At 37.5% G+C, this 27,481-nt stretch overlaps 1 protein-coding gene and 1 long non-coding RNA gene across 3 annotated transcripts in view; one reads left to right on the forward strand and one right to left on the reverse strand.

Annotated features, from left to right (window-relative positions):
* Positions 1-1,294: 1,294 nt before the first annotated feature.
* Positions 1,295-27,481, reverse strand: part of LOC145277594 (uncharacterized) — a 42,452-nt gene continuing 16,265 nt past the window's right edge. The window contains exon 2 of the long non-coding RNA XR_013868165.1: positions 1,295-2,119. This is a non-coding gene — a long non-coding RNA (uncharacterized LOC145277594). The remainder of the gene's footprint in view (positions 2,120-27,481) is intronic.
* LOC145277591 (uncharacterized) overlaps positions 25,952-27,481 on the forward strand; it is a 351,477-nt gene continuing 349,947 nt past the window's right edge. The window contains exon 1 of one of the 2 annotated variants that reach the window (XM_080129107.1): positions 25,952-26,562. The gene's annotated coding sequence lies outside the window, so the exon portion shown is untranslated. The remainder of the gene's footprint in view (positions 26,563-27,481) is intronic. The other variant, XM_080129105.1, reaches the window with a different exon arrangement.

Genomic DNA, 27,481 nt, shown 5'->3' on the forward strand with positions numbered 1-27,481 from the left:
GTGCGGTAACAAAAATGCATTTTTGATATTAGGCTATGTAAGCTGTTAACTTAGGTCCAAATCGCCTGTTCCTTCTTTCATCAGATTTTTCGATTATCGATACTTATTGAAGACATTCCGATATGAAACCTATCTAAGGACACTGCCAGCCACATAAAGTACTTTCGTGTGAAATTTCATAAAAATAGACCCAACCGTTTTTGAGCCCATAGGGAACGAACTTATACACACACACACATACACACACATACACATATAAACACACATACACACACACACATACAAAACACGCACACACACATAAACACACACATATACACACACATACACACACATACACACACATACACATATAAACACACGCATACACACATACACACATACACACACACGCACACACAGTTACACATACACCCACACATACAAGCACACACATACACACACACATACACACATGCACATATAAACACACATGCACATATAAACACACATACACACACACGCACACACACACACACATACACACACACACACACATATACATACACAAAAATAAGAAAAAAAGTTCCTTTTATATAGGTAGTAGAGATATTCTCTTTGATGCTAAAATAATAAAGATAAAACAATCTTTGTACTTAATAATATTATACGACAAAGGAAAATTTAAACACTCGAAAAATAATCGTTTTTATTCAAAACTGCGTGATTAAAATAGTTTACAATGGAAAATAAATTTAGTATCAACAACAACAAAACGAACTTTGTACAATTTAATTTAGATGATGAAAACATTTAACGTATTGTATAACTGAAGGTTTTGATTGAAATACAGGGTGGAACGATAACGGTAACGATAAAGTGCTCGTCTGAGCTCCAATCTCTGGTCCCCCCTCGCTAATCTTTCACAAAATATACCTGTCTAGCTGAAACCACTGTCAATAATTTTCCCCATTCTTTATCTGTGTCTAAATCAAAACGTAGATTCCATGAACAAAGCTTCTTTCTTAGAAGTGCACGCCATTGGAACTCTCTTCTGTTTTCCTGTTTCCCACCTGACTACAACTTGGATGTCTTCAAGTCCAACATAAACAAATTCCTGATAAACCGCCCTCTTAAGTAAGACACTTTATCAAATCGCCATTACTAACGATTACTACGATATTATCTCATTGATTACTGTACATGCAATAACCCTTATCCCCAAGTGGCTTCCGGGCCTTGATAAGTGGTGACTACCATGTTAAAAAAAATTTTTTTTGTTTAAATAACGTTGAAAAGAAAACAACACTACAGCTTTATTTTAAAACTTTTATTGAAATAATCAATTCAGGTAACTTGATTATGTAGTAAAGCTGATATCTATTCAATATAGCCACCTTTAGCCTCAATCACCGACTCGATACAGGGCCGAACTGGGAGCGTACCTTTACCACAAGATGCCGTTATTTTATCTTTTAAATATCACATGACTGCCCTCTTGATTAATATCTGCTATAAAAGTTTCCAATTTTCATTACGAACTCTACTTTGAAGTGTCACCAGAAGCTCAGCAAATACTCGGCGGATGGTGGCAATCAGGCTGGCCTTGGTGTCGTTGGTGATGTTCTCGACTTATGACCAAACGAAGCAGTCCAGTGGGTTCAAGAGGGGGACCAGTGAGAGAAGGGTACAAAGTCATAGCACTCCTTCTGAAGCCAAGCCTTGGTCTCTTTGGACGTGAATCGGTGCCGAATCCTGCTGCCACACCCAGGGTCTACCAGTAGCCACCTGATTTCACCAAAGGATCACCACATTCTATAGCATCCAGGTACACTTTGGTGTTGACTTTCAAGTGGACTCGAATATATGAGGTAGCATGACGTGTCCCTTAGTTGAAACCACATCAAACACTATAACCGTGGCCAGGAACTGTTTTCATCACCCTGGGCATGTCCCTGTTATTCATGGCAATTCAGCGATGCATTTTGAGGGTGATGGCAATGGCCCTGTTGCTATAACTTGGATCGGTAGAGAGCATGAGTTGTACAGCGGTGCATCTCAGATCTCTTTCATATCAGACATGAAAGAAGGCTCCTACCCTTCTTGGGATTTGTGCTCAACTGGCCAACCAGTAGATGGTCTACAACAGAAAAGAAAACCGGTTTTCATCAAACGGAAATGGAATCATGTCGTTTTTATTAGATGGCAATTTTATCATTGCCCACTGTATTATCAATAAATTTAGTCAGAAAAATATTTTGAAACTTGCCAAGTCTGCTGCAAATAAGATACACACTCTCTTCCGAATAAGAAAACTTCTTACAGCTGCTGGTATCCTATATATTTATAAAGCAAACATCTTTCTGTCCAACTTCTTACTTAGTTTGCCACTTAGTTTGTTAATGTGACCGTTATCACAGTAGCTCCCACATCTCAGTGGTATGATGTTCTTCTTTTCGTTTTTTTTTTGTATTCGAATAAAGTTTTATTATCAACACCAGGATTAGACATCAAATCCTTTAATATATTATCAACATAAAAATGAGGATACCAGTATATTATACAGAAAATCAATGTTATAGGCTAAAAAAAGGCAAGTAAAATCTACTTATAGAAATACTTATAAGAGTTATATTAGGCAATATATATATATATATATATATATATATATATATATATATATATAGAATTACTTAATTTAATCACATAAATTAATATACAAAAGTAAAGTACATAAACATCTTCCCATTAAATTGACTGATGAGGACTTCTGGTTTTAACAAACATTAGCATGTCCAGTGTCGCGACCATGTAAATTTGTTTATATATATATATATATATATATATATATATATATATATATATATATATATATATATATATATATATATGTATATATATATATATATATATATATATGTTTCCTCAAAAGCTCTGGCCTTGATAGAGGGGAGACTAAAATGTTGTTAGTATGGTTTCAAATGATCTGAAATAACAGCAAAGGAAGACTTGATTCCAAATATTTTTCATATGTTATATCTCCCCTCTTTTGGAAATAGGGTACGATTATGAATATCTCCAGTATCAAATAATCCTTATACACTGTGAAATTTACCTTATGTATGAAAACCATAGAAAACAAATGATTATGATTGAAACATTTTATGGCTACAAAAAAGCGCCAAAAATAGGCTCTGGATGATGGATGATCCCTTTAATATGCAACCTTAAGGGCAAATGTCACATAGCCAACTACAAAATTCAGATCTACCATTCCAACGAGCCTTTAATTTGTTAAATTCTGATCAATAGTCGCTGAGATTTGGAACTTTTAATATATATATATATATATATATATATATATATATATATATATATATATTGTGCTTTTTTTCCTCAATCACAGAAGAAAAAAAAGAGCCAGAGTGAAAGTTTCACTATTAATAACTTTAAAGTGAAGCATATGTTTAAAAAGAAAGTCAAATAAATTAAATTTTCCTCTCAGATGACATGTTTCAGGGCTATTTGCTTAACATACTGTGGCATGAAGCAGTCCCTGTTGTAATGACCATGACATAGCCTTGAACTGTGATATTATAGGCAATATTTAATAAGTGAGGCAGAAAAGTAGCTCCACATTAGTAACTCTAGTGAAATGGGAGACTGCTTAAGGAGGAAGGGAATGTGATACCATCAAATTCAACTGAAAATCTGTTTTTAGGTGGTTGACATTAATTAGTGATTAGGATGACTTAGGAATATATTTAGTCTTGTGGCAGCACACTAATCATAAACATCTTCCTTGGTATCATCAGGAAATGCACTAGCACTATTCGGATTGGAACCAGCTGGTTGACTTGGACCGCCATTTGAACTACCAGTCTTACCCGAGGATCCAAATCCTCTGCCCTATTACAATGTTTTCCAAATATTTCATATTTCCTGACATCATTTTCATTTACTGAACGACGAGCAAATTTCATGGCTTCTTCAAAATGGTCTCTACGAATTTCAGGCACCGAAGCAACATCATCTCCATGTCATTATCAGAGTTCTGGTTACGTTCCTCTTCTAATCTAATTTCAGCCTCAATGGATTGTCTAATGGCCAACTTGCAAGCACGCTGACACATCTCAATCAAATCTGCTCCACTGTAACCATTTGTCTTTTTTGACAAAAAATTTCATCTTTTTAAATCTGACTTTGTTTTTAAACATATATTTCCATTTAAAGTTATATATAACTATATGTATGAGAAAGAAAATTAAAACTGTAAGTTGAACTTTCCAATCCAAATTTATTGTTCGACTTAATACTCCAAAAAACAATTTACAAAGTCCTTATTCCGCTGAGTTTCAAAGAATGCTATTTTTGCTATTCTTCTCATCAGAGAACATAAAGAAATCAGCAAATTATATTTGTTGCAATGCTAGAATTTGCTTGTTAAGGCAATAAGTTAAAACAGCAATTTATTGTAGTTATAAATTGCCAAATATAAAAGTGAAAAAACGTAGGATATGTAAATATATATATATATCATAGCCCCCTCCCCCGCCTCCAAACATAAGGAACACCCAACAGGTCAAGACATACTTACCAAGAAATCATCTCACCAATGAGAACGAGACGCCAAAAACTTTAACATTAAGACTCGATTTTTAAAGTAACCCCTCCTCCTCCTACTCCCATATATTCCCCTTCCCCCCATGTATCCCTATGCCCTCAGCCACACCAGAAATAAACTTCCCAGACGCTCCCTCACAAGTTCCTTAAATTCCAAAACTAAAACATTACCGACATATCAAGCGCTCCCTTCCACCTTTCCCCCCTTGTTCCCTTCCTCTCTTTCTTCCGCCCTCCTCGCACCCCCCTGACCTCATTCACTCTGTCACTCTTTATTTCCATAATAACTAACATTTCTGTAAAAGTCTCCCCTATGGCCTTACCAGACTACTAACATATGCTGGTAGAGTGGGTGTAAAACTATTGGTTGATAATATAGGTAATTTCGATGTTATTATGTAATTCCTATAAATAAAGTTAGTATGGCACGATCACAGAGTTCACCGAAGTTAGGCAACGTTGAGCCTGGCCAGTATCAGATGGGTGACCATTTGGGAACGCTAAGTGCTGTATGTACATTCTGGGAAGGTTGGGCATTGGGCCAGCACCTTCACCTCGAAAGAAAAGAATTTGCAACAAAAGCATCTACAAAGTTGTGCCTATACACCCCCAGGGGCTCAAGGTTATGGATAAATAAAGTTAAAATCTTAATAATTAATTATTTCTTTCCTGTTTAATTTTTATCTTATACATCTTTATTTCTATCGCAGCGTATATGCTTTTATTGTGTTTTAGTTGATATAAGGCACCCACTGTGGTTGCTATCGCGGAAGATGGCGTCGTGGTTACACGCGACTATGTATCTCATGCAATCATGTGCTGATTAGCCATCAATACCAACAGTTTCTGTTCATGTAATGTTGTAATGCAACACCTTCATCTGATCATGGGATATGTCATTAGGTCAGACCCTGGCCAAAATGTGATAGTCAAACACATGATGTTTGTTTGCGTATTGCTCTAGAAACGGAGGACAAGCAGAATCTCTTTGATACGAAGCAGTGTTAGACTCGAAAGTGTTTTAAATATGGTCAGAAAATGGGACACTGCTTCCTTCCTCTACCGAAGTCACCAGGGGTTGTAGAGAATACGTTCTGGCACTTTGTTCGATGCGACTGGTTGGTGAATTTACTTGCAGAAACTGAATTTGTTGATCAGGTCTTATAGGCGTTTCTAAGTTCGCACTGGCTTATAACGTAGACATATCACTTTTGGGGGTTGGTCGAATTTAATTGGTTCAAAATATTTTAAGTTAGTATGTTCTTGTGAAAACTTACTTGCTTTTAAAAATGATGAAGAAAACAAATTTTTACTGAAGCAGAGAAAGGAAAGGCGTAGTACGCCTATTTTGCAATACTATTCCTACATTTGCTTTTCCTCTTTTCCACACACATTGGGGCCTATAGACTTCAAGTGCATCTGGAGAACTACTGTGTTCTATATTCTTTCCAGGTGATATCACATAGAACACTTTCTTGCTTCGCTCTTCGATTCATTATTCATGCTATGCTTAACTTCTGTTATTTAACGGGAACCGATGTGTCAGCATGATTATGTTATATATAATGTAAGCAACACTGAGTCTGGTCAGTACTAAAATGGGTGACCATTTGGAAATAACAGGTGCTGTATGTTCTATCCGTTTATCTCGGCAATGTTTCAAGTAAGCCTGGACCTCTTTATGCCATTTAAATCAACTGACTGAAGATATGAGTGGTTAGAGATTGCACAACCATTGCTTCACAATTTAGCGGATGCCATTCATCGTCCCTCCAGGATAGCCAGACGGTCCTTGTCGTTCTGGCAGATGAACATCCATTTATTTCATATAAAGCAGACAATAGAGCCTGTTGCCTTAATAGTATTCAACGGATCACGTGACAGGAACTTCACATTTTAGCTTAAATTAGAAGGCTTATACCATTTCTCTTAGCATTCTGGGACAGGTAAAATTAATTCCCTGAGAGAACATATTTGATCATTTGTAAGTTCTCTTTTGACTCTCGGGTATATATCCGACACAGTTAGACACACTTAATCAACCGAGAACCACATCCGTCTATATAAAAACATATAAGATATTAGCGGATATATACTCAAGAGTCAAAACAATGAAAAGAATATGCTGTTGTCCCAGCCCTTTCTGATAACTATGGATCAAATTCAATGCAAATCAGATATATTTAAATTTTGAAATGTGAGATTGTTTCCCTATCATGCCTTCTAAAAACCCTTTAAAATAGCCAAGAGAAACTTAAATTAGAGGAATATTTATTAATTCATATCTAATACCTATTGTTTATATTTCTTCCAAATGCGAGGTATCTAAATTATCACGAAATACTTAAACTCCCTTATCACTCTCTTCGCATGATATCAAAATAAATTAAATATATCCCACATTACACAGCCTTACTCCTAGCATCTGTGTTCCAAAATGCATAATGCTCATTTTATTAGTTTAGTAGTGAATACTATAATATTAATCTATGAATATATACACACCAAAGTTTATATAATACACCCCCTAAATGTTAAAGTTAAAAAATGTGCCAATTTAGTTACCGCGTTGATTAGAATATATATTTCCACATTCGTAATTTAGAAAATTGTCTTGTATAAAGAAATATATAAAAATATACACACACTTGACTTTAAAAATATACTGATAAAATACTCGTCCTAAGATAAGTATTATCAATAAATATAGCACAAATTGTAATGTTTTTTTTTTTTTTCGTTGGTGATATAGTATTTTTTTGGTGAATAGTTTTAAAAAAAATTATCTGTTTGCATTACACATCTTGATTCTTTGAATACACATTGTAGGATTCAGAATAATAAGTTAAATAGTTTAAGAATTTACAAGCACATATACATAATTGGCGCTCAAATGTGTACACAGATCCTTGTAAATATGTAATTAAATTATACAGAGTGAAAAATATATAACAGGTGTTTTTAAAAAATTATGAAATATAAGATTTTATGAAAGACTTTAGAGGTGTGTGTTGAGCAAAAAAACAAAAAACAAAGAAAAAGTTGTAGTAGGCAGACAGGCTCGAACCCGTACCACGAAGGAGGAAAAGAACGTAAAAAAAAAAAATGACGTCTTTGCCAAACCGGAAGTGGCAAAGGTTTAGATCAAGGCTAGTCAATCGAAAAGAGGGAATGACTTTCGAAAATATCGGTGAAAAAACGACCCCTCCTTATAGAAAAGTACCCAGTTGAGGATTAAGGAATTAATGTTTTTAGGCAATTTTTCGATATTTATCGTCCGAAGGGTCGAGCTTCAAAACGATACTGATCTCGTGAAAATCCGTTACCTCTGCCGAAAGGTTTAGGCGGACATACATACATACATACATACAGACATACATACATACATACATACAGACAGACATACATACATACAGACAGACAAACAGGTGAGATTTATATTATAGATGATATCATTTTGTTTTATCAATTTATTCAAAAAGGTTTCTAATTTTATAAAGTCAAGTATAGAATATGATCTCTTTTATGTGTTGTCGATTTTCGGTGATGCAGATATGAATGCATTCATGAAAGTTTGCACCCACTTTCTGCAACAGATTTCTCTATATTTCTGTTAAATCTCTTCTTTTAATTCTTCAATGTTACGTGGCTTTTTTTTTCCTGATAAACATAGTTTTTAATATATCCTCACAAGAAAAAAATCACAAGTCGAGGTAACAGGGACGCCATAGATTTTCAGCAAATCTAAAAAAATAAGCCATTCGCAAAAATTTGTCGGAGAACGTCCATTGAATTTGAAGTGGTATCTGCTGTCGCTCCATTCTGCTGAAACCACACACGTCAGATTGGAATTCGATTTTGTCTTAACTCAGGCAGAAATTATTTATCATCTGGATGTAATATTCCGAGTTAACAGCGACTGAATTTCAAGCATTATCTTCAAAAGTTCAATCTGTTCAGTTTCTTCTATAGCACATCATACTGTTATCTTTTTCTTATTCAGTGACTTTTCGTGCAGTTCTTTAGGATTTTCTGCAGCCCAATAGCGACAGTTCTGTTGATTAAGTGTTCAATCCAAATTAAAATGGGTTTCATCACTCATTAAAAAATGAGGTTGTCATTTGTTTCTAATATCTCATCTATCTGACGTGCAAAGTAAACCCGCTTTTCATAATCCGCTTGTTGAAGTTTTATGTGATGGCTAATATGTATAAATGCAATTAAAGTCCTTCATCTAAGATGCGTCTTGTAGAGCAAATAGTATAGTACTAAGGACGATAAAATATTTTTGAGCAGATCCCTTCAGACTCCTGAGAATAGCTTCCCAAACGCGCTCCCCATTAACTGCGATTTTTGCTGTTCTTCGTATTCCAGGAGGCTTTTTTTGCAGTGTGCCTTCTGTGCACAGAGAATGACCCAAGTTTAGAATTGTGTCTCAAAAATGCCTTAAAAATGGTTAAAAATGTCTACAAAATTCTCTCTAACAGCTATGACTGCCTCGTTACTTTTCACGGATGCAAAAACTTTATGTTTAATTGTCCATAGTTGGAACTTTTATCTGAAACAAACAAAATAATTAATTATTATATAATAAAATGGCATGTCTAACACCTAAGAACAATAATGTTCTAAGATTTCTCACCATATATTTGGAAATATTTATTTTCCAAATTCATAATGATTCATTTATAAAGAAATTACATTTCCTTCCCCCCCCTCTCTCTCTCTCCATATATATATATATATATATATATATATATATATATATATATATATATATATATATATATATATATATATATATGTGCGTGTGTGTATATATATGTATGCATAAATATATCAGCCATGCTGATGAAGCATAGTCACGGCAAAACATGTGTCCGTGGATAACTATTATATATATATATATATATATATATATATATATATATATGTATATATATACACTTGTACTTACTTAATTATATATCTATAATATAAAGCTGAATGTGTGTGTGTGTGTGTGTGGTCACGAATAGGCTCCTATGTGGTTGACTATTTAAAAAAACTGATTGCATATATATATATATATATATATTGTGTGTGTTTGTTTGTGCACGAGCATATGTGTGTTGACGTGTATGCCTGTGTTAATATAATGATGTAAGTATTATCTATGACAAGAGAGTAACAAGTGAATCATTGCAATCTATAAATAAAAAGCCAATGCTTATTTATAGCTTTGACACATTTTGCGCTCGAAACATGATTGGCTGAGCAGTTATGAACAAAAGGCTCATCGGCCTTGGACTATTAACCATGTATTCATTCAAGTAACAACTTCAAATATTTGAATAGACGTTTCAAAGTGAAATGTTGAAACTCCAATTTGTGATCTACACGTTGATTGAGATCTACAGTGAAAACAAATGGCGCGTACTGAATTTGATCTTTACTTGGTATTCAACTTGAGTAGGAATTTTATATTTGTAAGCGTGTATTCCAGAGAAGATAATTTTAGATTTTTATAGCTTGGTTTGACTAAGTAGGTTCTGCCAAAGTCAGCGAATAGAATCTCCGATCTTTTACTAAACTGATTCTAACCAGGCTCAACTTCGCTTAACCTTAGTAATCAGAAAAAATGGTGTATTAATAGGATTATGCTGGAAAAAGTGCCCTACATTACTATTTATTATCTAATAGATGACACTATTAAAAAAAGAAAGCATTCTGGCTAGGCAGGTTCTATCATATTCAGCGTCTAGAAATCCCAAATAATCAATGAACTGATTCAAATGGTCTGTTATGCCGGAGCTGGGCATATGGGTATGAGCCCCCACTGCTCTATAAATTGGTTCCATAAGGCGTGTGTCACTTATAACCTCTGACAGACAAATTCACGCCCATGCGTCCACGTCGCGAGACCGGTTAACACCGAATGAGCGGGAATGCAAGCGAGTGTTCAGCGCTATAACTGTTCGTCTGCTCTTAAATCCAGCTGCGTTTGCCAGCAACCGGCGGCGCCTGGTGATAGTCTGCGTCTGCAAGGAACTTGCGGCAACCTGTCTTCAAACCCATGGAACCACTGTCGATAATCGGCGGCTCCATGGTCGGACTATCCCTCTGCGTCTGCTGACAATCAGCGGCAAGGATATCCGTTCCTGGGCACACACCCACAGTGTACACTTGCGACTGGCGTCCGCCTGTGGTTACTACCGACAAGAAACTTCATGAGAAATATGCACAATTATCCAACTGCGGACCCTACTACGGCGTACGCGGGAGCCGACGCGCTTGTTCACCCAGTGGAACAAGTGTTAAATTTGCAAGCCGGAATGCTTTGAAGAAGACAGAACTACTGCACAAGCCCTAATGGTGCACTCTCTACACCAATACAAGGTGGACGTCGCATGCTTGTCTGAGGTCAGATTACCGGACAGTGGTCACCAATCCATCAAGGTACCACAAGAAGATACTTCCTACCACCTCTATCACAGTGGGGTAACGGACAACTCAGGACTGTATGGCATCGGAATCGCTCTGAGCGACCGTGCACAAAAATCTCTTTTGGACTGGGAACCCATTTCCCCTCGTCTTGCCCGAATTCGGCTAAAAGGAGTTATCCACAACGTCTCTGTCATCTCAGTCTATGCACCCACGCTAGACTCAGCCGACGCTATAAAGGATACCTTCTACAACGAATTACAAGCTGCCGTCAACGGAACCCCCGCCGGCGACATGCTTGTCATAGCAGGTGATTGGAATGGCAGAACTGGCAAGGCGGATGCTCAAACAAGATCTATGCTGGGCCCATTTGGCGTCGGGAATCGCTGTGCCAATGGCGAACGTATCATTAACTTCGCGATGAACAATCACCTCATTGTCTCCAATATGAAGTTTCAGCATCCAAATCATCATCTGGTGACGTGGTACTCGAATGACGTTACGGCTAACCAGATAGACTACATTTTGATACGCAAACGCTGGGTAAGCAATATGCGTGACTGCCGCGCTTACAGAGGTGCTGAAACAGGAAATATCCATGGATCAGATCATGTCTTTGTTAGAGCCAAGCTCACAATGCGACTGAAGGCTAACAAACACGTTTCCCGTCAAAAACGTCTTGATATCACGAAGCTGAAAGTGGACGACACTGCGACTCAGTTTCGACTGGACCTACGCAAGCGATTCAATGGTTTACAACCAGAAGAATCGGTGGAAGATACATGGAAAGCACTCAAAAAGGACGTCACTGAAGCAGCGGCCAACACCGTGGGTTTCACAAAGCGTCGTCAAAAGGACTGGATCTCAAGTCGAACGGTGAAATTGGGTGAGGAGGCTAAACGTGCCAGACTCAACGGAGATGCCAACTATCGTCGCCTTCGTCGAGAAACAACGCACTCTGCCCGCAACGACCGCAATGTCTACTGGCACAATATCGCAAGTGACATGGAACATGCGGCCTCGGTAGGGGACTCCCGCAAGTTATATCAACTATTGAAGTCCAGCACACAGACGAGGTCATCCGTGAGCGAATCCATCCACAACAGTGGAGGTGAAATCATTACTGAGCTAAACGCACGATTGGATCGGTGGCACGAGCACTTCCGTGAACTCCTGAACCACCAGCCTCCACCTACAATACCAGGTCAAAGCACCCCCACCGCTGCAGATCTCTACGATTGCTCGTCGGATACCCCCAGCCATGAAGAAATCAGAGCCGTCATTGCCAAGTTGAAGAATAACAAAGCTCCAGGCGAGGACGGTATCCTGGCTGAGGTCTACAAGACCGGAATCGATGAATTAGCCCCTCGCCTACACCAGCTGATTTCTGAGATTTGGAATAGTGGGGAGATTCCCCAAGATTGGAGTGACGCCATCCTTTTTCCCTTTTTTAAGAAGGGTGACAAACGGACATGTAGTAACTACAGAGGCATCAGCCTTATAGATGTCGCTGCCAAAGTCTTCACTATCCTCATTCTGAGACGGTTTCAATACGAAAGGGACAGAAGGACTCGTCCTAACCAATGCGGATTCCGTCCTGGCCGCGGATGCGTCAACCAAATATTCACGCTGAGGCGAGCCTTGGAACAGCGCTGGTGCTACCAACAGCGTACAATCGTATGCTTTATCGACTTCGCTGCCGCTTTTGACTCGGTCAACCGCGGTACCCTGTAGAGAGTGATGGAAGTAGATGGTATCCCCCCGAAGCTACTCAACTTGATCAAGGCCTACTACCATCGGACTTGCACGCGTGTCCGCTGTTATGGCCAGGACTCCTCTTTCTTCAACGTCAGCAGCGGTGTCCGCCAGGGATGCACGCTTTCGCCCACCCTTTTCAATTACGCTATTGATTGGATCATGGAGCAGGCGCTGCCTGGATATCCTGGCGTCGTGGTGGGACGTAACTTTCATCTCACCAATTTGGACTACGCGGACGATATTGCGGTTCTCGGGGAGAGCTACAGAGACATACAGACGGTGCTGAACCGAATCCAGAAGAAGGCAGCTGCCATCGGCATGAGAATCAACGCCAGCAAGACAAAGATTCTATCGGCTGGCATCCCCCAAGCAGAAAGGTCCTCATCACTCTCAACGGGGAAACCCTCGAGGAGACGGATAGCTTCAAATACCTGGGCTGCACGTTCATTGGTACCGGTCAAGGCATGAATGAGATTGAAGCGCGCATTAATGCCGCACGAGCTGCCTTTTGTCGCCTCCAAAGGCGATTATGGTCACGGCCTGAAATACGTCTGAGGACAAAAATACGAATCTACCAGGCCCTCGTCCGCTCAATACTTTTGTATGGATGTGAGACCTGGCCCATACGGAAAGCGGATCTGCGACGCGTAGAAGTTTTCGACCACTACAATCTCCGCCGCATTCTCCATGTCCGTCCCTTGGATTTCGTCGCCAACAAAGAAGTCTGGCGTCGCTGCAATCTCCAGGCAATTACTGACCTACTGCGGGCCCAATGCCTTCGATGGTTCGGCCATGCCTCTCGCTGTGATGCAGGGGTCTTTATCCACGAGGCTATCTCCCCACGTCCTCTACCCGGCTGGAAAAAACGTGTCAGTGGCCAGCTAAGAACGTGGCTCGAGACTATCAAAGCCGACGCTGAGCTTATTTCGGGCCCGCTCATCTATGGCCTGTCTCGTTGGAGACGTGACTGGCTATTGCTCACTCGGGATCTTGCCTCCGATCGCCGAGCTTGGGCCGCAGCGGTACGAGATGTGCATCTTCATGAAGCCGACTCAACTCCTCCAGGGTGAATGTCGTTTCAAGTACAAGTACAAGTAATGAACTGATACTAACGAGGCTCAACTTCGTTTAACGTCAATAAACTCAGGTAATAATCTAATTAATATTAAATTTTCACTGATTATTAACTGAAGAATAGACTTATAAAGGTGTAATATTTTTCATAACCGATATATATATATATATATATATATATATATATATATATATAGAGAGAGAGAGAGAGAGAGAGAGACTACATACACCCCTGCTTAATTTGTGGTCACTCCTACCCTTAAAATAAAAAGCCAGAACTAAACATATACGTTCTGCATAAAAAAAGCAACAGCTGCTTTTCAAATTCTTAGATTGGAAACCCGAATTTTGAATGTGTTTAATTTTTTCACTTTTTGTATTTTGCAGTGTAAAATTGGTTAAATAATTATCTTTTGGATTAGTATAAAAACATTTTTCATTATTTTTACGAAAAAAACTACTTTGAAATCTTTCAAAATAAATTTTAAAATTTCTTTTAGAAACCCAAATGTTGTCAACATACCATTAAATAGAGAATGCTTTGAAGAATCAGTACAAAAAAAAAAAAAAAAAGGAAAAGAAAAAAATTAGTGTGGAAGTTTATAAATTACAATAATCGTTTCTGCAATTTGTCGTTTAAGTGAGTTGTCGTAATGTAAGGTGGCGGACAGGGACTACAAACAAACGAATTTAAAGCAAAAAAGTAACATAATATTGAAGGTATTTTACCTTAAATGGTGTTTGGAATTATAATTGAACTCAATTATTTAAAAATAAAATGGTATTTGCCTGTTTAGTTGCATTAAAATTTTAAAATTCATGGGAATGCTTAAATAAATATTTAGGTTCGTCTACGCTTCCATACTTTGAAATATCTTAAAATCCGCCAAGGCTATCCATTTGTTTACGAAATTTTCTGCTCGTAATAAAAAAAAAATGGAATTATTTGAATATATATATATATATATATAACTACCCAGATTTTCAAATCGCGCGGCCAGGCGCAACCTATCCAACATTACAAAACACCGCAGTTATCATCACATGGATTCTTCATTGAACTTGACATCATGGCGAAGAAAAAGAAAAAAAAATAGAAAAGATTGACAAGGGAGTTTTACTCCGAAATATATTTCTTAAAAATAAAAACCTGTTTATTTTCAAAATTTTGCGGTGCAATTTTGGCTTCAAATGTATTCAATAGTATTTCGTCTTTAGCAAACATTGTTTTTTTTTGGGGGGGGGGATTAAAATTTAAAATTCTATTAAAATTGTAGAAAAATATATTATTCAGCTTTTAATATGATACAATTTAGGGTTTTATCTTTCTGGAAAATACAAATTTGTTCAAAAACATTTTTAATTAATTAAAAAACAGTAAATAAGTTGTTCACCGTCCGTCGCTACCCTGACTCGTATATTATCAATTTGAACTTTTTAAACAAAGCTTCATGAGATGAAACTCCCGTTGTGTATTTGCAGAGTGAACAAAACCGTCTCATACGTTTTTCTCACCCATTTATTTTCGTATTTTTACTTGTAAGAAAAACGATAAAATATTTCCCACACGAATTGGATTATTTTAATTACCATTACTTTATTCCCTGAAGCAAAAAACACGCAGGTGTCCTCATCCAGACTCGGGCAACATCTGATGTGTCTGCTAGTACGACAAAATAAAATGTGATTTATGCCATTACAATGCGCAATCTAAACTAAAAATATCAACACCGCGTGTAATTTTACTAAAATTTATTATATCTAAAAATGATAAAACACGAAAAAAAAAAGAAAAAGAAAACACACACACACAAAAAAGAAAAAAAAAAAGGAAAAATAAACGACGAAGAAATATTCAAAATTAAACAGAACATGGAACTATAGAACACAATAAATGAGAAGACGAATTCAATGTCGTCTACAATTAATTACTTAAAATACTACTTGGCCTTTTGGCCAATAGTCAAAAAGACCCTGTACCCTCCCCCTCCCAATTTCTTGTAGGGCCTTGTGCCTAATTTTGTTGAATTGAATTTTTTGTACGTTTTTTATGTTCAATTTTTTCTTTCTCAATAAAATATATAAACAAGATCAAAGTGTAGTATCTGTTCCGACAGATACTGCAAGCAAAGACCAGATGTGGGGGCAACTCCACATACCTGACCTTTAACCAGCTCCCATTTCCCACCTCTCGGGAGCTGGTCCCCTTTTTCCCTTCCCCCTCCCTTCACTCCTCACATTAAAAATTGGCCTTGTGCCTAATTTGCTCGGTGGGGGAGCAAATAAATACCATCTGTTCCGGCAGATGCTGCAAGCTATGACTAGCTATGACTAGCTATGACTAGCAAAGACCAGATGTGGGGGCAACCCCACATGCCTGACCTTTAACCAGCTCCCATTTCCCACCTCTCGGGAGCTGGTCCCCTTTTTCCCTTCCCCCTCCCTTCACTCCTCACATTAAAAATTGGCCTTGTGCCTAATTTGCTCGGTGGGGGAGCAAATAAATACCATCTGTTCCGGCAGATGCTGCAAGCTATGACTAGCTATGACTAGCTATGACTAGCAAAGACCAGATGTGGGGGCAACCCCACATGCCTGACCATTAACCAGCTCCCATTTCCCACCTCTCGGGAGCTGGTCTCCTTTTTTCCCTTCCTCCTCCCTTGACTCCTCACATTAAAAATTGGCCTTGTGCCTAATTTGCTCGGTGGGGGAGCAAATAAATACAATCTGTTCCGGCAGATACTGCAAGCAAAGACCATATGTGGGGGCGACCCCACATATAAGACCTTGATCAATGTAGGGGCAACCCTTCATACCAATTGTCACTATCTAGCTCCCTTACTCCCCGGGGAGTTGGTCCCCATTTCTCCTTAACTCCTCACATTAAAAATCGGCCTTGTGCCTAATTTGCTCGGTGGGGGAGCAAATAAATACCATCTGTTCTTCAGATGCTGCACTTCCATTTCTTGTTCTCTTTCGGTGGAGGAGCAGTCCTTCACGACTGAGACAATTTTTTTTTATTTTTGTACCTTTTCTCCACGTTAAAAAACGACCCTGGTGTTTCTGTCCCGTGGGGAGGCATTGTAAATAGGTAAAATTAAGTACTTAAAGTAACATGACGATGTGCCATAAAATTATACAACGGTGTGTAGAGTTTATTTGTCTTTCTCGCTTACTTTTCATCCTAGCTGTCGCTGTCATAGACGTGATGGATGAAGATTTTAACAGCATACATAGTTGCATCTCCTTGAAGTAATTAAAACTGTAACACATTAATGTCTTTGGTTTTAATATTCGCATTCTTTCTGTTTAGTTTAAGTAATAGAAGATGAACCGGATGTTTACTTCTGGTAGCCTCGTAACTCCCACCTGTCGTTTTAATCATCACATTCCATGAGCGAAGTTTTTGACAAAGGAGAAAAATTGCCCTTTTCTAGGTCATATGCTTTTTTAGACATGTAGAAATTTACAACCCTTTTATAATATTGGTCATAATGGTCAGTCAATAATCTATTACATAAATCTCACCTGTCTGTTTAAATGTATGTATGTATGTTTCTATGCCTAAAACTTTAGACAGAATCGACCGATTTTCACGAGATCGATATCGTTTTGAAGCTCAACCGTTCGGACGACAAATATCGAAAAAATGGCCCAAAACATTAATTCCTTCACTCTGGGCAGTTTTCTATAAGGAGGGGTCGCTTCTTTCACCGATATTTTCGAAAGCCATCCTCTCCTTTCGATTGGTTAGTCTTAATTTAAATCTTCGCAACTTCCAGTTTTGCGATGGACGCAGCGGCAAAGACGTAACGTTTTTTTCACCTTCTTTTCCTCCTTCGCGGTACGGGGTCGAGCCTGTCTGCCTACTACAACTTTTTTTTTTTTGCTCAACACACACATCCAAACACCCGGGCAACGCTGAGCAACCAGGCTAGTAATTAATAAGTCATAATTGTCATACGGCATAATCACGTTGCCACACTGGTTCCCGTTGGATTACCGAAGTTAAGCAACGTTGAACCTTGTCAGTACTAAATGGGTGACCATTTTAGACTTCCAGGTGCTGTATGTGTATTCCAATTATCTCGGCATTGTTTTCAGTAGTCCTGTACTTCTCCTTGCCACTGGACTAAAACAGTGCCGATGCGGGAGATGTGTGGTTCGTTATTGCGCAACCTTTGGCTCACAATTACAGAGAAGAACGGTGAAGAGTAAAACGACTAAAAAATATTCGCACATATGCTATGCGACGATCACCTACTAATTCGAGTATAGAATTTATCATAATAAGCTTCATCACCAGACGAGAAATCCATCTTAGCGTTTATTTCTTTAAATATATCATAATGTTCAGCTGACTATAATATGGTCGTTTTCAAGTTTAATGTTAATAAATTCCTGTTGAGCCACCTTCTTATATAATTAAACCTACTGAAGTTCCACCATTACTGATCATCACGGTGTATTCTCACCGTCTACCTAACACTCATTAACACTTATCCTAGGGTGACCTCTAGTCCCTGATAAGTGATGACCCTCAAGTAAAGAAATAGAAGTTAGTCTTTTTTTTTTTAAATTTTAAGTTCAGAAAGTAAAAAACAACAACCTTTTTTTCGTGTTATTTTGGGTTCTTCGGACTACTGTTCTCATTTTGAGCGGTGTTTTTTTACAACGTTTCAGTCAATGTAACCTCTGATTTTTCTCAGATGTATCTTGTTGAAATCGGGAATCTTTCTGTTGAATTATTCGGACTACTGTTCTCGTCTTGAGTGTTACACAACAGTGCCACGAACAGTAGTCGGAAAAATCCAAATAATACGAATAATCAATAAATCAATCCCCACCTACAAAATTCGTTTAAGATTTTGCCACTAAGAAATTTATTTTTTTCCTTGATTTAATTTTGTTTTATCGCTATCCATGGTACTTTACTTCTGATCAAGACAAGATGACCATTAACGACCTTCTCGCCTTAATCTCGCTTTAACCTATTTTCACCCAAATTTTTGTCTGCGTTGCCGGTTGACGTTCGTTATAATACTTTCGCGCCAATTTGAGAGCAATGCCGATCATTTAAGCCGATTGGACTAGATTTATCCCAATTGTAGTCAGAGCCCTAAGGAGGGGTAGTGGGGGGGGGCGTTATCGGCTTGTTAAGATCTACTTTATGAATGCAAACATATCTGAAGCTGTTAATTCACCAAGAATATTTCGACAGTTTATCAATTATGTTCCCTGGACAACATCCTAAGTAGCTTTACATCGACCGATAAAAAATATCTGAATCAATTAGAGAGGATAAACTTCCGCTAACGCCTGAAAATACAATCAACTAACTTTATTCAAACCGTTTTATCCAACTTGTGAAATAAGTTCAAATTAATTTTTTAGTCCTTTTGTAATAGAGAGAGGATAAACAAGAGTCAGAGTCAGTCAGAGTGTGACAGCAGAAAGGGGAGCACAGACGACGCTCAACTGTCTGTCACGGTCGCAACCACACCCTCTCAACCTACACTATCTCCACCACCACCTCTACCGCCGATTATGTGTATATGAATGTTTATTAAATAAACAAAGTTGTTTTATAACAAAGCGTCTCGTTATTCATTGATAAATGAACAGCGGTCATTCCATTCACTAGACGACTTACAACAAACATATAGGCATAAATGTCAAACGAACTATCTCTATATCTATCGAGATATTCAAAAATCTCGGATAGTTAAAATACAGGCTTGGTGCTAATGAAATAGACGTCACCACCATACCACCCGGTATATAACACTTTGTTGGAAATTATTTTGTCAGTAAATCTCCTGCAATCGCTGAATCAACTTGCTTTCTCGAACTAACAATAGCCCAAAATTTTCAGGGATTATCAGTTGTTTACCATGAAACACTGTTTCAGGAATTTAAAACAAACAATATATTGAATCATGGCTCCCCATCAAACACCACTTCCCTTAAATAAAAATGTTCTGAATAATGGATCCAGTTTTTTTTTTTTTTTTTTTTTTAACTTCAGATTAATTAAGCTAATCTATTCATATTATCAAAGAAAGTTTTGTTTATTTTCAATAAAAGTTTTTATTTTCATTCGGAGTTAATTTTTTTTTTTTACAAATTTGAACATGTTCGTTCTAGAACTGTGCGTCTGTAGAACACAATACGATGGGGCTGCTTTCCAGCTGTCTATAATATCGTAGATTAATTCTAAAAAATACCCCTCCCCTGTTTAACGGTTTAACACTTTTGAAATTATTTTGCAAATAAAATAATTAGACGGGATTCCTATTTTTTTCTTTTGGTCATCCCAAACAAGACATATTTTCACTGAACTGTATGATCCTCACAAGCGGGATATGACGTTATGTTTTTGGTCACCCATCTGGTCCTGACCAGGTTGAACGTTGCTTAACTTCGGTGATCTAACGAGAACCGATGTATCAATGTGGACCAATGCCTTTCAAGAAGGAAAGGTCAGTAGTTTATTTTGTCACGTGATTAAAATTGTCATCTGAGATTTAAAAATTTTAGCGGGGGGATGAGTGAAATCTTCGAGCGGGTTGAAATTTCAATTGTTTGGAATTATTCTTTGCACTTAGCGTATAAGATGGGTTGTAAACATATGCAGCATGTGTTTTGTCAGTGGAAATGAAATTTGCAATGATACGAGGTGTCTTAGATACGTTTCATACTTGTTTGTACAGAAATTTAAAATTGTCGTAGATATATGAAAATTCAGTATGTGATTGCTATACATCTTATGAGATGAATGGCCAATTTTTATGATTTCAGGTTCAAATGAACAACTACAGCAGGCATTGGAATACACTCTACTAAAGCCAGCTTGTCACAGCTGGTGAATTTCAAAAATGCAATCTGGACACGAGGACGCTTTAGAACAACGATATGCAACAAAATTCTGTTTTCAACTTGGAAAAAAATGCTTTAGAAACGTATGAAATACTTTAGACTGCTTTTGGGGCATCTTGCATGAATCGAGCATCAGTTTGTGAGTGGCATAAGAGATTCAAGGAAGGCAGGGAGTCTGTGAGGGATGGTGAGAGATGTGGGAGGAGTAAGGAAGTCAGAACACCAGAATTGATTGGCCAAATAAAGAATTTCATGGATAAGAACCGTCGTGTGTCTATAGAGGCAATAAGTGCACAGTTTGATGTCAGTGTGGGAACTGTACACACAATTATTTGCGAGGAGCTGAAGATGCAGAAAGTTATCATAAAGTTTGTCTCAAGGGTGATCAGAGAAGATCAGAAAGAAAGACGTTGTCATGACAGCAGGAAGATGGTCAAACTAATCAATTCAGATCACGCAGTTCTTGATGCTCTGGTGCCTTGAGATGAGAGGTGGATCTACTGTTAAAAGATAAACAGTTCTCAGATGAGTTGTAAGCATATAGTGTGTAGTATATGTTTTCTCAGTAAAAGATGGTTGACAAGAGAAAGAGAGGTGAGTGCAGGAAGCTGAAAATATCTCTGTCCAGCAAGACCACCCCAAAAAATATTTTCTTTGTTTGGAATATAAGTACTTCAGTGAAAGAGAGCAATATCACTGAGATCGCCTTTGTGAGAAAAACAATATCCAGGTTTATTTGCAAGTAAGCCCCAGCGATGGAGACGGTCCTATATGTTATCTTAAATAGATGTATGGAACAACTAACACGCGAACAGTGACCACTAACAAATGACTAGAACTAGCCAAGAACCAGAAAAAGAGAAAGAGAGCCTGTTATAACCAGTCTTTCAGAAAAGTAAGAGGAAGAGTGATAGTTGAGTTTAGGCGAGCAATCGAGCAGCTCTACCGCTGCCTTTCTTCAAGGATGTTGGGTCACTTTGGGATTCTCAGCCAAGAGTTTGTTAATGGAGTTTGTGTCTCGGTCTGATCAAGCAAAGATTCAATGCTGTAATTCTATCATTTGCCTAAGTAGACGGGAACAATTTGTAAGCTTAAATAAATAAATAAATCTATTATGTGTTTATAAACTGGACTTCTGGTTTTGTTTGGTGAAGGCTCTTCATTACAGCGCTGACTGAATGAAGAGGCAGCATGACCCGGAACAACGTGTGAGATGACCACAACTAGTAAATAAACATGCATTTTCACAGGTTAAAAATTCGTAGTTTCGTATTGCTGGTTTGCAAAGTTGTTCAACTTAAGTAAGAACACTACGCAATGAACTACATTTCGTTTATTTCGCATGTTTTTGTTTTTACTTTTATTCATGTCAAACACGACACATTTTCACTTAGGCATCAGAGACATGCATAATTGGGAGCCATACCCACAAGAACATCCTAAATAACGAGTTGAGCAGCATGATATCTGTTCACATTATATTTAAATTTCTGCATGTTAGTACAGTCAGTGAAGCAGGGAGGGGATTTCATTAGCTAGAAGTTTAAGGGAAGATAAACTAATTTTTTGGTTGGATCGTTATTTCATTTTTTTTTTCACTGTTTTAGAGAATAGTGGGTAGGGCAAGGCGAGTGTTTTTTTGCTCTCAGTATAAACACACAAGTAGACTATTAGCCGAGTCTTCCTCCATGGGTTGTGACTCAACTGGCCATGCCGGAAATGAGTACAAGGCCCATTTCCATGGGCAACATGCCCCTACAGTGATCCCGATATTATACAACTCCTGATAGAGCACTCGCCGTTGGCGCTCCTTAAGAATTAGGACTTCTGTACTACCAGTGAAATAAACAGAAAGACAAGCCGTTAAATCTGAATCCTCAATCTGTCATACAATTGCGGTCATGTGAAAATATATATTAAGAAAGTATCCTCAGATTGTCCAGTTAAAGAAAAAGAGAGATAGAAGGACGGTGTTCATTGCCCTAGTTAGCAAACAAGGCTAAACATTGGGTGTCTCTTTAGGGTTCCTGAAATATACCTAATAGACAAAGAAGAAATATAAAAGTCGGACGATAAACAGAACCTACCTCTGATGATTGATTATACCCGAACTTCGGCCTAACCTCTGACCTCATCTGTCATATTTAGACTCCCTGGACGCTAACTCTTTCTTGCCATTGCGTATCCGTTCCGTTTTATACAACAATTGTTTACGGTATCTTACATCATTTGTTTTATTCATTTTCCAGCCCAGGCACGAATTGTCCCATTTCTATTAATATTTCGTCAGAAATTTTAATCAAATTCCATTTAGAATTTTTGGAGTTATCTATATTATTTCTCTTTTGTCGTTCATTCGCCTTATTGACAAATGTTCTAATTTCCGATCCCTCTCCCAAAATAATGCATTAATTTGTTTTTTAATATTATTAATTTTTTCAAACGTAACTTTGATTTGAAACAATTTCTGACATCTGCGAAATGTTATTAAAGTGTCAAACTCTCTGTTGGTACGACGACGGATGTTCTTACGTGCAGTTATATATATATATATATATATATATATCAATTAAAAATCGTTAGAATCGATTGACAGAGTAGGAAAGAATGACCAAAAAAAAAAAAAAGAAGGTACATTTGCAAACAAGAAAGTATTAGTATTTTCTCCCGAAATTTAAACGTGATCCAATCTGAGTATGACCTATTTATGCATATGACCCATTTATGCATATGACCTATTTATGCATATGACCTATTTATGCACATGACCTATTTATGCATATGACCTATTTACGAAAACTCTTGTTAATTTGGAGGCGCTCTCCAAGTACCATGTGTTCCATTCGGAAATTTCTCTCTCGTCTACACCTGAAAATAGTTCTAAACCCAATTTGTATTCTTCTTGCGACTTCTATGGATTGCGACGCTAGCTTGTAAAGTCATGCCTGAATCCGGAACACACGCGCATACACATACATTCAGACACACGCAGATGTACACACACATGAATATATATAGAGAGAGATGCGCACACTCAGGTACACGTTCATAGGCAAACACACACACACATCCATACACAATGTACATACGCATGAAGCCAGTTAACAAACACGAACACGTGCACCCAGAGAAACACGTAGATATGCACGTGCATAGAAAACCACACACATGCATGCACACATATGTTGACACACATATATACGTATACACGCATATAGGCGAAAAACATGCATGCATACAAACATGTGAACAGTCAGGTACAAAAATTACACAGAAAATCGGTGAGTTTAATGAAGAAAACTGTCGTTGCTATAATGATGCCAACACTAGATTTCTTTTTATGTCATACGCCATATCATCCATTCTACGTTATTTAATGCAAAACCACAATACAAATTTATCGGATACAATTAATTGAACACAAGTTGATATTTTTATCTTTAGGGCGAAATTGCAAGTCCATACATTTCCCAGATCCGATAGGATTCGAACTGGTCACAGATTATTAAACTGTGACGGTATCAGTTAGATCAATATCCTCTTGCACAATTAATAACCTCCAAGAATTTGTATTTGGTTGAATGCCATGATGCGTACATTATTGACAATTTAGTAATGTCAGATTCATTTTGGAGATGTTATTTTTATTTTTATTTTTTATTTTTTTTATTAAGGTGTCACCAGTAATCGAGGCGCAAAATCTACTCGAGGCTAAGAGTTAAAACTTAAACTAAATAGTTTGAAGTGATGTACGGACTGAGAATAATAAGAAGGAAGAGATGTAAAGTCGGGAAAAGTGAAGCGAAATAAGAAAGAACGAGGTAAAAAAGGGGAATGAAATACAAAAGAAAAAAAGAAAAAACGAAGGAATGAGGTAAGGAAAGAAAAAGAGAAGGAAGGAAGATGAGAGAAAAACGATGGGTGAAATAGAGCGATGCAGAAATAGATGGGTGAACGATAAAGCGGGAAAGGGTTAAGAGGAAGATGAAGAAGAGAAGTTGAGAGAGATAGGGAGAGGGAAGACGGGGAGGTGTAAAAAATGGCAAGGAATCAGAAAGGAAAGGTGAGAGGAAACATATGCAAGGAGAGAATAGGAACGGAGAAGAATCGTTGAAAGTGATGGATAGAAAATAGGGAAGAAGAGCGAAGGAGGAAATAAAAAAGGGACAGGCAGAAATGAATGAGGGGGAAAAAGAGGAAGAAATATATGGAGGATAAAAGAAGAATATAAAAAGTAAACCAAAAAGGAAGGCGGAGGAAAATTAATATATATATATATATATATATAAAACACGCATACACGTACGCACATATATATAGTTATATATTTCAGGTTAATATTTTCCAGACGTAAAGTAACCAAATAAATTTTAACGATGTCCATACAAGAGTGCTCAATACTGAAGTAGGGCAAGGTATACTTTTTATTTGTTTTACTGGTGCATTAATATGTCGCTACACATTCATGAGAATGTTTCGGTCATTTTCATTACGGACTAAACTTTGTATAAGCAATATCGTCTGAAAAAAGGTCTCTAGTTACTTATAACTGGCTGATCGAAACATGCTCATGACTGTGTGAAAACATCTTATTATTTAGGTATATATATATATATATATATATATATATATATATATATATATATATATATATATATATATAGATAGATAGATAGATAGATAGAGAGATAGATATGCACGTGCATAGAAAACCACACCAGAGAGAGAGAGAGAGAGAGAGAGAGAGAGAGAGAGAGAGAGAGAGAGAGCGGGAGGGTGGGAATGAGGGAAGCAAGAAGGAAAGAATGAGGAGAGGGGATATGGACAGAAAAATAATGGCTGTTTGAAAAAAGAAAAAGAAGGGGTTCAGTAAAGGAAAAAGAAATGAAGAAAAAGAAAGACAGACGATATCTATATATATATATATATATATATATATATATATATATATATATATATATATATAGAGAGAGAGAGAGAGAGAGAGAGAGGGAGAGAGATAGAGAGAGAGAGATAGAGAGAAAGAGAGACGAAGCGAAGAAGAGTGTGAGAGACCAAGAAATGTAAGAAAAAAGAAATAATGAAGTCATAAAATTATGAAAACTAAAGACAGGGAAAGACAAAAAAACACATTATATCTGCCATTTATTATAATAAAGAGAGAAACCCCCAAATATCAACCAGGACGCGGGTTCTTTCCTATTAGTGACGCAACTTCTTAAACGAAGTGAGAGGAGGGATGTGGCCTCGTAAAAGGGCGACAAGTTTTGCCTATGTTTGGTGGTAGCTCAACTTGTCTTGTCCGGCCCCTGGTTAGCTGACGTCACCCTTACACGTGATACGAAAAGTCCATATATGGTAGTCGGCAGTCGGTTGTCTTTAATTGGCCACGTGTTTCGCTCGCTTGTCGGGGAGAAAAAGGATCGACTCTAGTGGCGGGATTCCAACTGGTATTCACCGTCGTCGCCCTCGCCGCCATTACAGTTGCCGCCGCCACCCTAGTTGCCCGCGTTCTCCTCTTCTCTCAATCACAGAAAGAAAAAGCACTGTTTTACGTCATCGTCGTCCGCCGGTCTCTGCCTTCTTCACTCGTTCCACTCATTTTTACGAGAGATCGGCTTTTCGAACGAGCTCAGTTCGCTACTTTTACGGTGATATTGTCGCTGCCTGCGCTGCACCTGATTATAGTCATCACACCTGTCCTAGAGGTCTGCATCCAACAGTTTGCCCGTACAACCGATTTTGAAAAAAAAAAATATATATATATTAACCCTTTGCTCTCAGTTGCTTCAAGAGTTTGCAACATTTTAAAATTCAGCCCAGGTAAGTGCTTAAAAAAAGTAGAATTTCATATTTAAAAAGAAAAAAAGTTCAGATTCGTTTTTATGCAAGTGCATGTTTAAAACTTCTAAATTTGCTCAACATGCAGATTCGTTTTATATTGTAAGCGCAACTCTATAAAGAAGCATATGCAACAGTGCATCCAACTTTATGCATCTGTTGCACATGCAAAGAAGTTAAACGCATTATTGCATATGTTGCTCTGCAGAATTTTACCAAAAAGACATCTAAAGAATTTGCTAAAATCTAAATGAATATCACTTTTAAGTTATTTAAAAACGCAAAATGTTTTCAGATTTACATGCAATCAGATGCATCTATGTGCAAATGCATGCATGTGCATTTCAAGCATTTCATAAGATGCACTCGAACTTACAATGTGCACATACTAAAATAGTTTTACAATTGTATGTTATGAAATGCAATTTAGAAATAAAAGTCGCGTTTGAATGCATGCAATGTTCTACATTACACGTGCATGTGCATTTTTGAAAAATATGCATTTTTGAAAAATATGCATTTTTGACAAATATATCACGTTTCTACTTAGCAAATAGCATACGAATGCATAACGTAACTCAATTTTATGCAGATACAAAAAGTACGTGCACGCATATGCAACACATATCCTCATTTTGGAGTCGCAAGTTGAAGCATTACTTTTTCTATTAAAAGTTACCAAAAAAAAAAAAACATATCCATTTCCGAATTAAAATGTCTTCATGCTCTATTTAATCAAATAGTTTAGCATTTCTTTTGCATAGTTTTTGTTTGGTTCACTAAACGTTTTACCTGAATTCAAAACTTTTTGAAACATGAAATATGTCCGCTGGAACCTGCAAATTTCGCTTGCGTATCTTCGGCCTTTTCGTATGCATCGTCAAGTAAGCCAATAAAATGC

Source organism: Euprymna scolopes, chromosome 6 (assembly GCF_053919585.1).
Source record: "Euprymna scolopes isolate OS-2025 chromosome 6, ASM5391958v1, whole genome shotgun sequence".
In the NCBI taxonomy this organism is placed as follows: Eukaryota; Metazoa; Mollusca; class Cephalopoda; order Sepiida; family Sepiolidae; genus Euprymna; species Euprymna scolopes.